Raw genomic sequence first — 15,848 nt, 5'->3', positions numbered from 1 at the left:
AGCTATTTCACCGAATGAATAGCAGGTGTGGACAGAGTTTAGGGGACGTCCATTAATACATGAGACGTTTTCTTTAAAATTTGGACCCCCTCACCCCTTGGTGAGATTGATGAGATGCGAGCTTGACGGAGCAGTCAGGTAAAATAGGCAAAAATGAAATTTTTCAATCTGTTTCAAGCATTTATTAAAACACTTTAATAAAGCCATGTTTTCAGAATGGAAGGTAGGAGACAAGGTACTGGGAGAAGTAAGGCTGTGAGGACGGGGCGTGAGTCGTGCTTGGGTAACTCAGATGGTAGAGCACTTCCCCGCGAAAGGCAAAGGTCCCGAGTTCGAGTCTTGGTCCGGCACACAGTTTTAATCTGCCAGGGAGTTTCAAACCATATTTTATTTATAAGCTGTACTAAACAATTTTTTTAGCATTTGATTAAAAATACCTTAACTTAAACGCGACAACCCTGAGCAAGATCCAGATGGACAGAAAGGAGACAGGCGGACTAAAAGGCTCCACAGTAGTAGTGTTAACCGTTTTCACGGATCCCTAAAAGTCGATTTTTTCTGGTATATTATATACTTTAAATGTCACTAAATCTTTACCTGCTTTGCAGATGGAAGACATCATTATTTGTATCTTGCTTTTAACCGCATGATAACATAGCTTTTGAGTCTCTGGATTAACATGATCACCAAGGGAATTCTTGTCAGAGAACTTCAGCTTAGCTTTCTTCCACAAACGTTTAACTTGTTTGTCGCATACGTGTGTCGACTTCTCGGCATGCAGCTTAACACAAGCACTGTAATAATTTTGAGAGAAATTCATTTTGAACTCAATATGGTTCAAATGGCTCTGAGCACTATGGGACTCAACTGCTGAGGTCATTAGTCCCCTAGAACTTAGAACTAGTTAAACCTAACTAACCTAAGGACATCACAAACATCCATGCCCGAGGCAGGATTCGAACCTGCGACCGTAGCGGTCTTGCGGTTCCAGACTGCAGCGCCTTTAACCGCACGGCCACTTCGGCCGGCTTGAACTCAATAGCACCAGCTTTGTATGCTGACACATTGACCCGCAGTGCTTTCGACTGACGCAGCAGAGAACTCTCCAAATGAAATCTGACATTTGTTCAAATGGCTCTGAGCACTATGGGACTCACCATCTGAGGTCATCAGTCCCCTAGAACTTAGAACTACTTAAACCTAACTAACCTAAGGACATCACACACAGCCATGCCCGAGGCAGGATTCGAACCTGCGACCGTAGGCGTCGCGCGGTTCCAAACTGAAGCACCTAGAACCACACGGCCACACCGGCCGGCCTGACATTTGTGCGGCACTTGTTTGAGATCGGGGGATTCCTGGGCACACGCACGTATAGAGCATTCGGTGCAGTTCAGAGAGGCCGTAAAGATTGGTGGGCAGTTTGATATTGACTATGCTCAGGATTAGCTATATAAAACAAAATGGTACTTGTCATAATATTACACATTCTCTGAATTAAAAAGGTGACGTGAGATTTCATTGCGAACACCCTCCCCCCCCCCCCCCCACCGCAATGAGATTTGTGAGATTTTGCCAGACCTCTCCCACCCCCTCTCTACCCCCCCTCCCCCGTATTTTGAGCTCAGTAATTAACGGACGTCCCCCTTCTTTTCCCCCGGCTCGTGGGCGTGGTCGCCTGCAGCGTGCCGGTGACCCGTCGCAGTCCGCCAACGCGCGACCTGACGCTGGAGCGACTTCCGCCGCGCGCGCCGTTACGAAAGGCGCGACTAAAAACTGCACGCCTCGCCAGACGCGAATCCGTGACGTCAGTGTCTGTTGCTGCGAGCGGCGGCAGCGGCGCGTTGGCGGCCCGTTGACGTCGAGTGCCGTCGCTATGGCGACCGAATAACACCGCCCGCCACAATAAGCGCCGAATATCGGCGCCTCCCAACAGCCAGCTATCGGATACCGCACGGAACACACAATGGCCGGGCTGCTTATACGGGAAACACCGTCGGCGCATTCCTCTTTTTTCCTCTCTCATGTTTCATCGTGTTTCGGAAAGCAATAAATCGATCTGGCACGGGTTAAATACATTTTCTAGCTCCTCTTATGCCTTCAGCGAAACTGAACATCACTTTCAGACTCGCAGTGGCTTGCCTCAGCAGTTAATGTGTTAACTAGAAGAGGCATTCCATAAATAATCTTAAAATTTTTCTTGGAAAATAAAATCACGGCCAAAAGTAATCGCCACTACTCTTATTACATTTATCCCACTGTGACACAAGACGGTCAGTGCCTTCGTAGAAAAATGTTTTTGTTTTTGCATGTGGGACCGTGATTGTACCCAATCATACACCTCTTCGACCGAAACAAATAGATGTCCACAAACGGCTTTTTTCATGGCTCCAAAACTATGGAAATCTCATGAGGAGAGAACAGGATGTGTAATGGCTTCCCAGAGAATCTTCTCCAGCATATACGAAACAACCTTGGCATTATGTGTGCCAGAATCATCCTGCAACAGAAGGATGCCGTCCATCAACATTCTTGGGCGTTTGGACTTGGTGGCGCACTCCAATTTCTGCAAAGTGTCCACGTACCGCTGTACGTTAATTGTGGCACCGTGTTACAGAAACTCAATCAGCAGCGGTTCTTGGCAATCAAAGAAAAAGGTCATCGCGACTTTATCGGAGCCGACGTGCCTGTAACGCTGCAGAAGTTTCTATGAGGAGCTCTTACTCATTCCTCTTACAGCCCGGATCTCCTCCCATCCGAATTCCATGCTTTTGTAGCCCTGAGGAAAGACAATCGTGACCGCTGATTTGCCTCGGACGAAGAGTGCACGCCTGGGTACAACATGGTTATGTAAGCAACCAAATTTTTCCACGAAGGCACTGAACACGTCTTGTCTCACAGTGGGATAAATGCATTAAGAGTTTTGGCAATTACTTTTGAAATAATAAATTTTACTTACTTTTTTCGGTTTGTCCCGTTTGCTTTGACTGTCCATCATACTAAAAGTGTGTATTTATATCAGCATGACCGTTTTGTCGTATTGAATTGGTATTTCACATCAATAAATGTGTAGTGCTGGAAATCAACGTTAAATTGAGTCAAAAACAACATTTCCTAACAGAAGAATATTATGTACGTAGTGTCTGCTCTTTCGGACATGTTCGAAAGAACAGACATCACATTTGTACGGCCAATGATCCGTTGAGTATTCGAATCCAGCCTCGGGCATGGATGTGTGGGATGTCCATAGGTTAGTTATGTTTAAATAGTTCTATGTTCTAGGGGACTGATGACCTCAGAAGTTAAGTCCCATAGTGCTCAGAGCCATTTGAACCAAAAGCCTTGCCACTGTTTATCACCTTCTTTGAAGTCGTCACTTAAAGAAGTGACGCTGTATGAACAGGCAGTGGTGTCTCCGTTTGAACTGTTTCTGTTGACTGCGGCGGGCATTTTTCAGCTTCTTTGCGTAGTGTTAGATTTTTAGGCTTTTTACACTGAAGTCAGGAATTATTTTAGCCATTATACATAACGAACGAAAACTTTACGCACTACATATTTCCAAACTCGCCTCTGGTTGGTAATAATTGAATGTTATGTTTGCGTTGTGTGCACGATTCCACTTAGCGTGCATAACGCAGTTTGAACCTAACCTGGAAGGCAATGTGCTATTCCTCACCAAGGGTTTGGACTTCAGAAGAATAGCTGCTATCAATGTTCCTAAAATATTCCAGTGAGGTAGGAAGGGGACCTCTATCTTAGAACAGACAACAACTATTCCCTATAATTGTGTTTTTGGTGTTGGGTCATTACAATGCACAAGAACAAACTCAGGTATCGCCTGTTCAGACAAGAGGATCCTGGTGTTAAATTTCTCACATAACATCAAATATAAAAGATTAATAACATCGCAAAATTCAGAATAGTTAATTATTTTAACTGAGAGAAAGACTCTCTGGTGGAAGACTATCTCAACGTCGAGCTGAACAAATTTTATTCTTTCCCCACAAATGTTAACCAAGCGTGGCCATCGAGCGCACGAAGGAAATACGTGAAGTTGGGGAAATATAACAAGGATAACAGGTCTTGCTACTTTGAGCTTCGTATCATTGGAGTAAGAACTGGCTTGTGACACGACATTTAAGCCGCGCGGGATTAGCCGAGCGGTCTGGGGCGCTGCAGTCATGGACTGTGCGTCTGATCCCGGCCGAGGTTCGAGTCCTCCCTCGGGCATGGGTATGTGTGTTTGTCCTTAGGATAATTTAGGTTAAGTAGTGTGTAAGCTTAGGGACTGATGACCTTAGCAGTTAAGCCCCATAAGATTTCACACACATTTGAACGTTTTTTTGGCACGACATTTACATTTAACCCTTTAAGCACGGGGCCCGTCATATGACGGACCAATGACAACGTGCCTTCGGTACGAGGCCCGTCATATGATGGGCAACGGCAGTGTGTGCTGGCTACGAGGCTCTTCATAAGACGGATGAATGCGAGCGTTCCCCCACTACGAGTCCCGTCATGTGACGGCCACCGATGGCACTTGTTCGTAAACAGACGGTGTAGCGTTGTCTCCATCACTTCCTGCTGGTCGTGCTAGCTGCCCGTCCGGTGGATGACGTGTAGACAGTAACTGACCATTTATCGATCTGTGCGGTACTCTGCGTGTTACGCACGATTAGCAACGTGCAACTGTTTAGGTTGGCGATACGACCTCGCATGTCCGAGCAGGAGTTGCTGAACGTACTTACCAAAAGTGATACTGAGGATTTGTCAGATCTTTGTCTGTCAGATGAAGATGCTTGCTCTGAACGAAGACCTACGTCACCTCAACCGTCAACCTCAACCGGTGTTACACACGAAACTGCAATTCGTGTCATTTCGGAATCGTCTTTTGACGACTATGAAAGTGATAGTGAATGTGAACTTTCAACGAATACGGCGAAGCGTCCACATACTGCATATTGGTCACAAAACGAATTCCACCCAGTAGTACATCCTTTCAATGGCGCGAACCGAGCGAGGTGGCGCAGTGGTTAGCACACTGGACTCGCATTCGGAAGGACGACGGTTCAATCCCGCGTCCGGCCATCCTGATTTAGGTTTTCCGTGATTTCCCTAAATCGCTCCAGGCAAATGCCGGGATGGTTCCTTTGAAAGGGCACGGCCGACTTCCTTCCCCATCCTTCCCTAACTCTATGAGACCGATAACCTCGCTGTTTGGTCTCTTCTCCCAAACAACCAATCAAAACGGTTCAAATGGCTCTGAGCACTATGGGACTCAACTGCTGAGGTCATTAGTCCCCTAGAACTTAGAACTAGTTAAACCTAACTAACCTAAGGACATCACAAACATCCATGCCCGAGGCAGGATTCGAACCTGCGACCGTAGCGGTCTTGCGGTTCCTGACTGCAGCGCCTTTAACCGCACGGCCACTTCGGCCGGCACCAATCAATGGCGCGAATACAGGAGTTACTTGTGATTTAGACGCAGGATGTTCAATATTGAATTGTTTTCAGTTATTTATGACGCCGTCGTTCGTGGAATTTATTTTAAAAGAAACCAATAAGTATTTCTACTTCTCTATTGAAAAACGTCCCATTCTTTCTCGTATGACTCTGTGGGAACATATAACATGTGGTGAATTTCATTGTTTCCACGCGTTATGCCTCCTTATGCCTCACGTAAAGAAGTTGTCACTACATGAGTATTGGTCAAAGATTGTTCGCTAACAACGCCATTTTCGGAGAAGTGATGTCGAGAGACCGATTTCGTTTGACTCTTAATGTACTTCATTTTGCCGACAACACAACGGATACTGGTGACGGTCGACGTTTCAAAGTAAGACCCGTTGTTGATAAAATACGTAAGGCCTTCGGAAGTGTGTTTTCCCCACATGAAAAATTATGTATGGACGAAGGTTTGCTTCTGTTCAAAGGAAGATTATTCTTCAAGCAATACATGCCTTCCAAGAAAAGTAGATTTGAAATAAAGTTGTTTGTATTATGTGATTGGAAGACGAGCTACGTTCTGAATTTCATTGTTTATACAGGAACCACCAGTGACATTAAAGAATACGGTCTGGGGAAATCAGGGGATATAGTGGCCACGCTTCTACAACCACATCTTCAGAAAGGACATACCGTGTATGTGGATAATTGGTACTCGAGTCCTGCATTATTTACGTGGTTGCATGACAGAGATACTAATGCTTGTGGCACTGTCCGCAAAAACAGGTATGGTATGCCGAAAATGGACGCACACTTGACGAAAGGAGATGTGCAGTGCAGGTTACCTGACATTTTAGTGGCAGTGAAATGGTGTGATAAGAGAGAAGTGTGGATACTAACAATCAGCAACACAGCGGAGTTCGTTGACAGCAAAAAAACGGACAACAAAACCGGGAAGAAAGTCCAGAAACATGCCTCGGGCATGGATGTGTCTGTTGTCCTTAGTAAGGTTTAAGTAGTTCTAAGTTCTAGGGGACTGATGACCTCAGAAGTTAAGTCCCATAGTGCTCAGAGCCATCTGAACCTTGGGGGGCTGGATTATCACAGCTGCTATCGAGACCAAGTAACAGCAACATAATCAACTGAAGGCAAGAACACAACCTTAAACTTCTGTGTGGTTTGCTGAATCAAAAGGGGTCGGTCATACACTGTTGCTTTTAGCCCGCATTGAAGTATGGCTTACTCAAGAAGCCGTTTCATTAGTATAGACAGTAGCGAAAGTGAAAATGAAAGAATAAATAAATAAGCAATAACTGAATAATGAGAACAAAAAGGTCATCAATATGAAATAATCGCATGGGTAATGTGGTCTGCAGCGGATCATTCAAACTCTTAACGGTATATTTATTCGAATTAACATACAAATATATGCAAATGGCGCCTTACATCAATTGATAACAGAACAGCGATTCAAGACAGCAAAGTAAAATAAAGTTACGTGGTGCATGCAGAGCGTTCACAAACATTAACAACTGGGGGAAAGTACTTGGAACCGCGCAATAAAATCACGAAAATCGCGCAGCTAAAATCTCAAGTTCGGCAACTTAGAGACTCGCTAACGTTCACTGCGAAATCTAATGTTTAATAGTACTTTTATCACGAATAAACCGTTGGAGTTTATTCCACTAATGAAATTACACCATGCAGCAAATATATATTATTGTTCACAGATACCTATAAATATTTAAATATCAATAGAGTTCACACGGTTTTAAAATATTCAGTCAATGAAACTTGGGCTGAGATTATAAGTCCAACAGCATTCAGGGTTCTGGAAATATTCTAAGTTTTCATCCTCGCGTACTCGTAAGTATTCTAAGTTCGAAATAACGCACTTAGACCCAAGCAGCACTCTGGCGGAAAAATGCTTAACAACTGACCGCTCACCGACAAAAGACGCCTAACCTTGCCGTGCATGCGTATTTAAAAACTGTGTGACATGACTATTGCGCTATTCACTACATTGACTTTCAACCTGGCCACCAGTCGCGAAACTTGAACGAAATATAACGTTTGTATATTTCATAATACACATCAAATAATCTCGCTTTATTAGCAACCGCACATTACGATATTCAACTATACATCTAGCAATAATAGGCAACTTTATACCTCTTGGCATTGCAACCCTACACTGCTCAAAATGATATCTCTAGAGAGATTAAAACATCAAATTATCGCTAAGTAGACATAGGAATAACGGGATCACTGGCTGGAATTCTCATGCTGGCATTAATCAGTTGCGTTCATATGGAAAAATTTGATTTAGGCACATTTCTTTATATTATTCTATAAAATTTTTACATTTATCTAAAGGTTTATTAATAAAAGTGGCTTGTTCTCTTCACTATTGGTATTAAGAGCTTTAAAATGACTTGCCTTACGTATGTACTGCGTGTCTGCATTATTACTCATGGATTTTATACACAATAATAATTTCAGATAACTAAGTCAGTATGTTTAAGAGCTTGGTTTAATTTTCAGTAAGCTCGTCCCATTTCCGCAAATAAAAAGCTGTAAGCCGTTTTGGTATTTCCAGTGAATCCCAAGTTTTATTTTATAGTCAGTCACTTGGCCATCTTAGCTAGCCTCAGAAATCATGCCGCCACACCCTCTCCCCCCTTCCATTTATGATTTCCATGCTGTAACCTACCGATCAGCCCCTGGCTGCCCGACTGCACTCCTCGGACCGACGCCTGATCTACCTTGTCCAGCCACACCTTGCCAACTTGCCGGCCAGTGACCGCTCAACCAAATACTCAGCGCTCAAACAACTCTTAGCGGTCTAGCCGCTCGTAATGACGCGTCCTAAGCAGGCAATAAGCTGCCGAATATGCACTGCCTTATTAATTAATTAATTAATTACGAGGGCAGTTCAATAAGTAATGCAACACATTTTTTTCTCGGCCAATTTTGGTTGAAAAAACCGGAAATTTCTTGTGGAATATTTTCAAATATTCCCGCTTCGTTTCGTATAGTTTTATTGACTTCCGACAGGTGGCAGCGCTGTACGGAGCTGTTAAAATGGCGTCTGTAACGGATGTGCGTTGCAAACAACGGGCAGTGATCGAGTTTCTTTTGGCGGAAAACCAGGGCATCTCAGATATTCATAGGCGCTTGCAGAATGTCTACGGTGATCTGGCAGTGGACAAAAGCACGGTGAGTCGTTGGGCAAAGCGTGTGTCATCATCGCCGCAAGGTCAAGCAAGACTGATCTCCCGCGTGCGGGCCGGCCGTGCACAGCTGTGACTCCTGCAATGGCGGAGCGTGCGAACACACTCGTTCGAGATGATCGACGGATCACCATCAAACAACTCAGTGCTCAACTTGACATCTCTGTTGGTAGTGCTGTCACAATTGTTCACCAGTTGGGATATTCAAAGGTTTGTTCCCGCTGGGTCCCTCGTTGTCTAACCGAACACCATAAAGAGCAAAGGAGAACCATCTGTGCGGAATTGCTTGCTCGTCATGTGGCTGAGGGTGACAATTTCTTGTCAAAGATTGTTACAGGCGATGAAATATGGGTTCATCACTTCGAACCTGAAACAAAACGGCAATCGATGGAGTGGCGCCACACCCACTCCCCTACCAAGAAAAAGTTTAAAGCCATACCCTCAGCCGGTAAAGTCATGGTTACAGTCTTCTGGGACGCTGAAGGGGTTATTCTGTTCGATGTCCTTCCCCATGGTCAAACGATCAACTCTGAAGTGTATTGTGCTACTCTTCAGAAATTGAAGAAACGACTTCAGCGTGTTCGTAGGCACAAAAATCTGAACGAACTTCTCCTTCTTCATGACAACGCAAGACCTCACACAAGTCTTCGCATCCGAGAGGAGCTCACAAAACTTCAGTGGACAGTTCTTCCTCATGCACCCTACAGCGCCGATCTCGCACCGTCGGATTTCCATATGTTTGGCCCAATGAAGGACGCAACCCGTGGGACGCACTACGCGGATGATGAAGAAGTTATTGATGCAGTACGACGTTGGCTCCGACGTCGACCAGTGGAATGGTACCGTGCAGGCATACAGGCCCTCATTTCAAGGTGGCGTAAGGCTGTAGCATTGAATGGAGATTACGTTGAAAAATAGTGTTGTGTAGCTAAAAGATTGGGGAATAACCTGGTGTATTTCAATGCTGAATAAAACAACCCCTGTTTCAGAAAAAAAATGTGTTGCATTACTTATTGAACTGCCCTCGTAATTAAGTGATATTAATGAGGCCACCTTTCAAACCCTTTTGCAGGGCAGACCGCTGCGTGACGTGCAGGAAAAGAGTCAAAGAAACTCAGGGAGGTTCAGAGAGGAATGTGGAGACATGCCGACTCCAGTGGCGGTTTAGGACCCATCCGATCGAGATGGTCTCACAGATTCTCGGCTAGGTTTAAATCTATATGAAGATGGCATCTGTTCTTTCGGACATGCCATCTTCATATTGTTGAGGTTAACCGGCTGACGACCTTCTTCAGTGCGGATGCACACGATTTGCCTGAACTATTACGGGACTCGGTGGATTGCCTACCGCGAATAATGAGTATAATGGCAGGGACACTACGAACACAGTGTGTGTTCTATAAGTTGAGAATGTGGGTCTCACGGGGAGCGTGACGGCGATAAATCCCTGCAGTCGCACTATCGTCTGTGCCCTCGGTGGCTCCGATGGATAGAGCGTCTGCCATGCAAGCAGGAGATCCCGGGTTCGAGTCCCGGTCAGGGCACACATTTTCAACTATCCCCGTTGATATATATCAACGCCCGTCAGCAGCTAATAGTATTAATTTAACGGTAAATTCAGGTTTAAATCTGGTGAGAGTGGAGGTCATGGGAATACAGTAAATTCATCCTGGCGCTGTTCGAACGAGGGCACGTACATTGCGAACTGTGTGACACACAGCATTGTCCGTATTGATGAACATGTTCCCCAAGGATAGATGCACACTTATGTTGATCTAGTGTGCCTTCCAGAATGACGAGTTCACTCAGGGAATGCCACGAAAACATGCCCAAACCATTACGTTGTTGCCATTACGTTGTTACAGGGTAATGTTATCGGACATTTTACGCCGGTACACGCCAACAGCCACCTGCCCATTGAAGCATTAAACTTGATCTATCTGGAAAGGCCACCTGTCCCCCTTGGTGGACGTCCAGTCTGGGCTTTGGCGTTCAAATTTCAACCGTCGTCCCCGAGAACAACAGTCAGCATGTGTCCTTGAACCAGTCACCTGCTGCAGAGACCCATACGCAGCAACTTTCGCTGAAAAGTCGTTGGTTGCCCCTTGGTTCATCTGGGCAATTAGCTGCTCAACAGTGCACGTCTATTCGCCCATACGCATCTCCGCAGCCGTCGTTCTCTCGAGCCATCTATAGCTCGTGGTGAACCGCAGTTGCCTCGGCGCCGTTTCTGGATGTGACTTTTGGCCATGTATGGAATACTTTAACCACGGCGGCTCGCGACAGTGTTTGTACTTAGCTGTTTCGGAAATGATTCCATTCTTGTCCTGAAAGTCAATGACCATGCCCTTTTGGACATCAGATAAATGACTCCGTTTCCATATTACGACAACGACTGCGCTTTTTTCCGCTTCCCCCCGACACGCTTTATATAGCCTCCACCTGCCATCTGTGAGTGGTTATTGAATGTTGACGTTAAACATACGTGGTGATCACATTAATGTAAGTGGACCTAATCAACACAGTAATTTTCTGAAATTTGTCCAGGATCTCTCCAACATCGGAGGAGTGAGCAATGAGAAATTCTTCACTGTAGACGAAAGTTTGTTTCGAGAAATCGCGATGGACGGTCGGTGAAGTGTATTGTGACGGAGAGCTGCAAAAGTCGCTGTAGAACTGAAAGTCACACTTGCGAACCCTTGTGAGCAACAAAGTAAGATGAAGGGAGCTCCATAAGCTGGAAATTTGCAGGGCGGGCCAGAATTCCAATACCACCCATCAGTGATGCAAGCCCCAATAACAAGAAAACGTGGTGACGATACCATAAAACCAGACTATGAAGCAATGGAAGAATATCATTTGGTTAGGTGAGTTTAGTACCTCAGTCTCACCATCTTTTGGCCAAGTTTAGGTCCCAAGAGTGAAACATGGCGGGGTTCGGTTTTGATTTGGACAGCCATATCGTTCTTTTCCGTGGGCCTATTCGCTATCTCCGAGGTCATATTACTGCCAAGGCTTGTATGACCATTTTAGCTGATCAGGCCCACCCTATGAGACAATGTTTGTTCCTCACTGGTGATGTTGTGTCCCAAATCGACAATTCCCCTATTCTCACAGCTCCCATTGTTCGGGACTGGCTTTATGAGAACTAGAATGAATTGTCGCATCTCCTGGTGACCACAGTCACCAGATTTCAATGTTATTGTACCTTTGTGGTCTACTTTGAAGAGAAAGCTGTGTGATCGCTATCCGCCTCCATCATCTTTACTGAACTTGCCACTATTTTGTAGGCAGAATGGTGTAAGATCCCCTTGAAAACTGTACAAGACCTGTATTTGACCTTTCCGAGAAGTCTTGATGGTGTATTGAATGCGAGTGGCTTTCCTACACCTTAAAGACCTGCTAATGTGTTGTGTTCTTGGTGTTTCCATATTTTTGTCCACTTCCGGTATAACGGCATCACGTTGGTTGCGTAACCAGGATACGAACTTGCATTAAACTTGCATTCGTTTTGGATACCTTTTTTCTCGCTTTCCTCAGTGTTATAATTATTATAGTAAGCTCACCGGAGAAAATGCTACACTCTCTTAAGAGAACACAGTGGCCACTTTGGAGCGGTGTAGGTAGTGAAGAACAGGTACCAGGCCGTCGTATAATCCTTCACCGTTACCGGACCTTCTAAGTCATGGCAGTGAAGTGGTGTGTATGTGCCACTAACTTCTATGGAATGAATGTAGTAACACGGGTCATCCTGGAGACGCGACAGAACGGCAGAAAGTGTATCAAAGGTGAGGTTCAGTGTTCGACAAGAAATGGTTTACCACCTGCAGCCATGTCACAATGATCGTACAAAGGTCCACAACGAAAGGGACCAAAGGTGCCTGGACCAGAGACGGTTTCAAACACGACAGGAATTGCTACTGTTAGTGAATGCATGTCCATCTCAGCCAAGGAACTACATGCAAAGGACGTTTGTAGTAAGGTATCTTGCAAAAGGCAGTTGCTCATAGCGGCACATGAAGCTGCACGTCTTCGATGGGGCGAACAACACATAAACTGAACAATAGCGGACTGGAGACGATTAGTGTGGTCCGACGAGTCACTGTGTTGACTCTTTTTCAGATGATGCAAGGCGTCGAGTACACGGATGGTCTAAGAATTTGGGGAGTGCTGCTCATAACGGCGGTGGTTCTGTGATGTTTTGGGTAATTTGGTCCCTTTCAGGACACCGTGAACATTAACCAGGATATTACAACATTCTCGATGACCAAGTGCTGCGCTTTCATCTACATGTTCATAATTAGTATCTCCGTCTTCCAAGAGTGCAACAGCTATGTTCACTAGGCGCCACAAACACACACTTTTCTGTTGTGAAGAACGCTGAGGCGCCCTATCAAATCTTGACTGCCTCGCTGAATTATCCGTCTCTAATCCCACAGAAAATGCCCGGGACTACTTGGAACAGCGAGTTAAACATAGTAAGCATCCCCATAATCTGGTATCTCCACCAGATCTAATGTGTGTGTATTCCTAAGCGACCAAACTGCTGATGTCATCGGTCCCTAGACTTACACACTACTTAAACTAACTTAACCTAACTTATGCTAAGAACAACACACATACCCATGCCCGAGGGAGGACTCGAACCTCCGGCGGGAGGGACCGCGCAATCCGTGACATGGCGTCCTAAAACGCGCGGCCATTCCGCGCGGCCATTCCGCGCGGTCTACGGGATCTAATCATCTGGGTGGCTTTGGCTTCAGCTGGATACATCGTATCTGAAGAAACTTGTGGGCTCCCTTCCTTCTCGAACTGAAGCCATTATCAAGACAAGAGTCGGGTCACACGGTGTTGCACTGGTCTCGTAGGAGTGAGTAATTTTCTATTCAGGGTGCCTATAACGGGTGTTGCTGTTACGTTGATAGCGAATCTGATGAGTTAATGGTGTATAAGCTGAAATATTATTCCTTGTTTGAAATTTGAAATGTGTCTTGATATGGTATCCTTTTATTTTTGCAGGTAAGGGTTTGAACGCTCGGCTGCCAAGGCGCAGTGTCTCTCAGGGTAAGTGCATGGCCTTTGTAGCTCAGAGATGTCACGCTTCCAGTCGCTTCGGTTATTAGTGCATACCGTAGCAACCGCTTAGTGTTTTCTTCCGACGATGGTAAATCCGATATCTCCTCATTTCATGAAATATGAGAATAAGATACTACGAAAAATGAAATTAAGTCTTGGAGATAAAATAAATGATAATCTTTGGCACATCGTAGGAATGATGCAGTTTTCCTGGGTAAAAATCCTGTTATTATTTAAACAAAACTTGTTTCGTGAATGATTTATGAAACCATCCGTGACTGATGTCACTTTATTGTGGAAGAAATTTTTGTAAGGTGACCAATCACGAGAAACTATTACTTTTTCACGAAGAAAAGGAAAGAACGCTCGTATTTATAGCAGTCCAAGGTGATCTGTCAGAGGAAAACAATGATGTATTTAAAACTACAATTTTACCTATAAATACCGTTTTATAGTGTCCACACTATCTTCTTCTTCTTCTTTTTCACCTCCTCCTTCTTTTTCTTCTTCTTACTTTTGTTTCGTCCTCTTAGGAGTACGATGCATCAATCATTTCCTTGTGTGTTGTTCCTTCCTTTGTGACCATTGTTTCCTCATTCACCCTGACCTCTTCCTTCTATCCCCTTCCCAGATGAAGAGTTTCGACTTTTTATTTTAAATTTGTCTTAGTACTTATTCGAGCTGTTCTATCACTTAATGACTATTCCGTAATTATTTATTCCCTTAGGTCATTTTCAGTTCCCGTCAACCAATTAGCTTTCGTTATGTGGTTGCTATCTGAGAGCTTTTTATACTTTTTGTAAATAGTTTCTTTCTTGAGTTATACTGTTTTATTATCTTTAAATTTTGTTCCCATGATTTCTTTTAAAATTTTTCTTTCACTTAGTTCTAATAGTTCTATCTGGCCTATGCGGTTCATGGTTAGGGTTTCTGCTGCGTAGAATGCTTTTAGCTTGACGACTGTTTTGTAATGCTTAATTTTGGACCCCCAAGAAAAGGGTTACTTGTTTTATGTCTCTTTTGTCAACTGGAAGGCTAATTTAAGTTTGCTTCTCTGCACTCTATTACTTTCCGTCCTGTAACATTCCAGCTCATCCATTCCTCCAGATATTTAAATCCTTTAACTGTTTGTATGTTTTGTTCTTGGACTTCTAGTATTTATTTGGGTGTTTCGTGTCTGTCATGATTTTAAAAGGAAATGTTAAGATTTATTTTAGTTGCTTCTTTCTCTAATTCAAGGATTTGTTCCTTCGCTTCCTCCACTGCTGCAGCAAAGAGGGCCACATCAGCTACAAAGGCACTGCAGGTGATTTTGAGATTCTTCTTTTTGTAGCCCAGTCTTATTCCACTCTTCACATTTTTGTTCTATTCTCTGGTGCTTTCTCAAGTGCACAGTTAAACAATAACGGTGAAAGCCCATTCCCCTTGTCTTACTCCCTTTTTTCTTTGAAATGGGTCTTATACCTTGCCCAAGAATTTGAGTACGTGTTTGAAATGATAGCTTTCATTATGTTACTTATTATGTAATTCAAGTCCAGTTCTTCTATTACTGATCTTCTATCTGCTATCCATTACAAGTTGTCTATCAGTCGATTATACTTCTTCCTGAAATCAATGAAGGAAATTATATATGCCTTTGTCCTTGGTTTTTGATGTGCCTTAATGTTTTTGAGGTTTAGTTTTCGTTCAGAGCATGATCTACCCTTTCTGAACCTTCCCTTGTACTCCTCCAGGTGTGGGTCGAACAACGGCTCTGCTCTGCACACTGTTTATATGTACAGAAGATGCAAAAAATTACGTATACAAACTAGTACAGCTATGAGATTTTGGTCTGTGCCACAAAGCTGTTTACCCACTTGGGGCCGTTGAAAGATTTGACGCTGGAGTTCCATCAGGCCAACGTTCACAGTTGTTTTGACTGTTTCATATGCAACACGTTGACATTGGAATGTAATATGCAACACAGTTACATATTACTGCTAGGAAGCGAAAGTGTCCATTACTGCTAGCAGTGTATACCTCCCTGGATTAACCTATAAAATTGTTGTTGTTTATGTTACATTATTTTTTCATGAAAGTTTGTATTCACGT

General features: G+C 44.2%; 1 non-coding gene across 1 annotated transcript; it reads left to right on the top strand.

The window, feature by feature from the left end:
- The first annotated feature begins 10,150 nt into the window (after nt 1–10,150).
- Nucleotides 10,151–10,225, top strand: Trnaa-ugc (transfer RNA alanine (anticodon UGC)). Its single transcript has one exon. It is a non-coding gene; the product is annotated as a tRNA-Ala (tRNA).
- Nucleotides 10,226–15,848: the final 5,623 nt, after the last annotated feature.

The sequence above is a fragment of the Schistocerca nitens genome, chromosome 2 (assembly GCF_023898315.1).
Source record: "Schistocerca nitens isolate TAMUIC-IGC-003100 chromosome 2, iqSchNite1.1, whole genome shotgun sequence".
Classification (NCBI taxonomy): Eukaryota; Metazoa; Arthropoda; class Insecta; order Orthoptera; family Acrididae; genus Schistocerca; species Schistocerca nitens.
The sequence above is the reverse complement of the archived record's forward strand: the minus strand, read 5'-3'. Positions and strand labels throughout refer to the sequence as shown.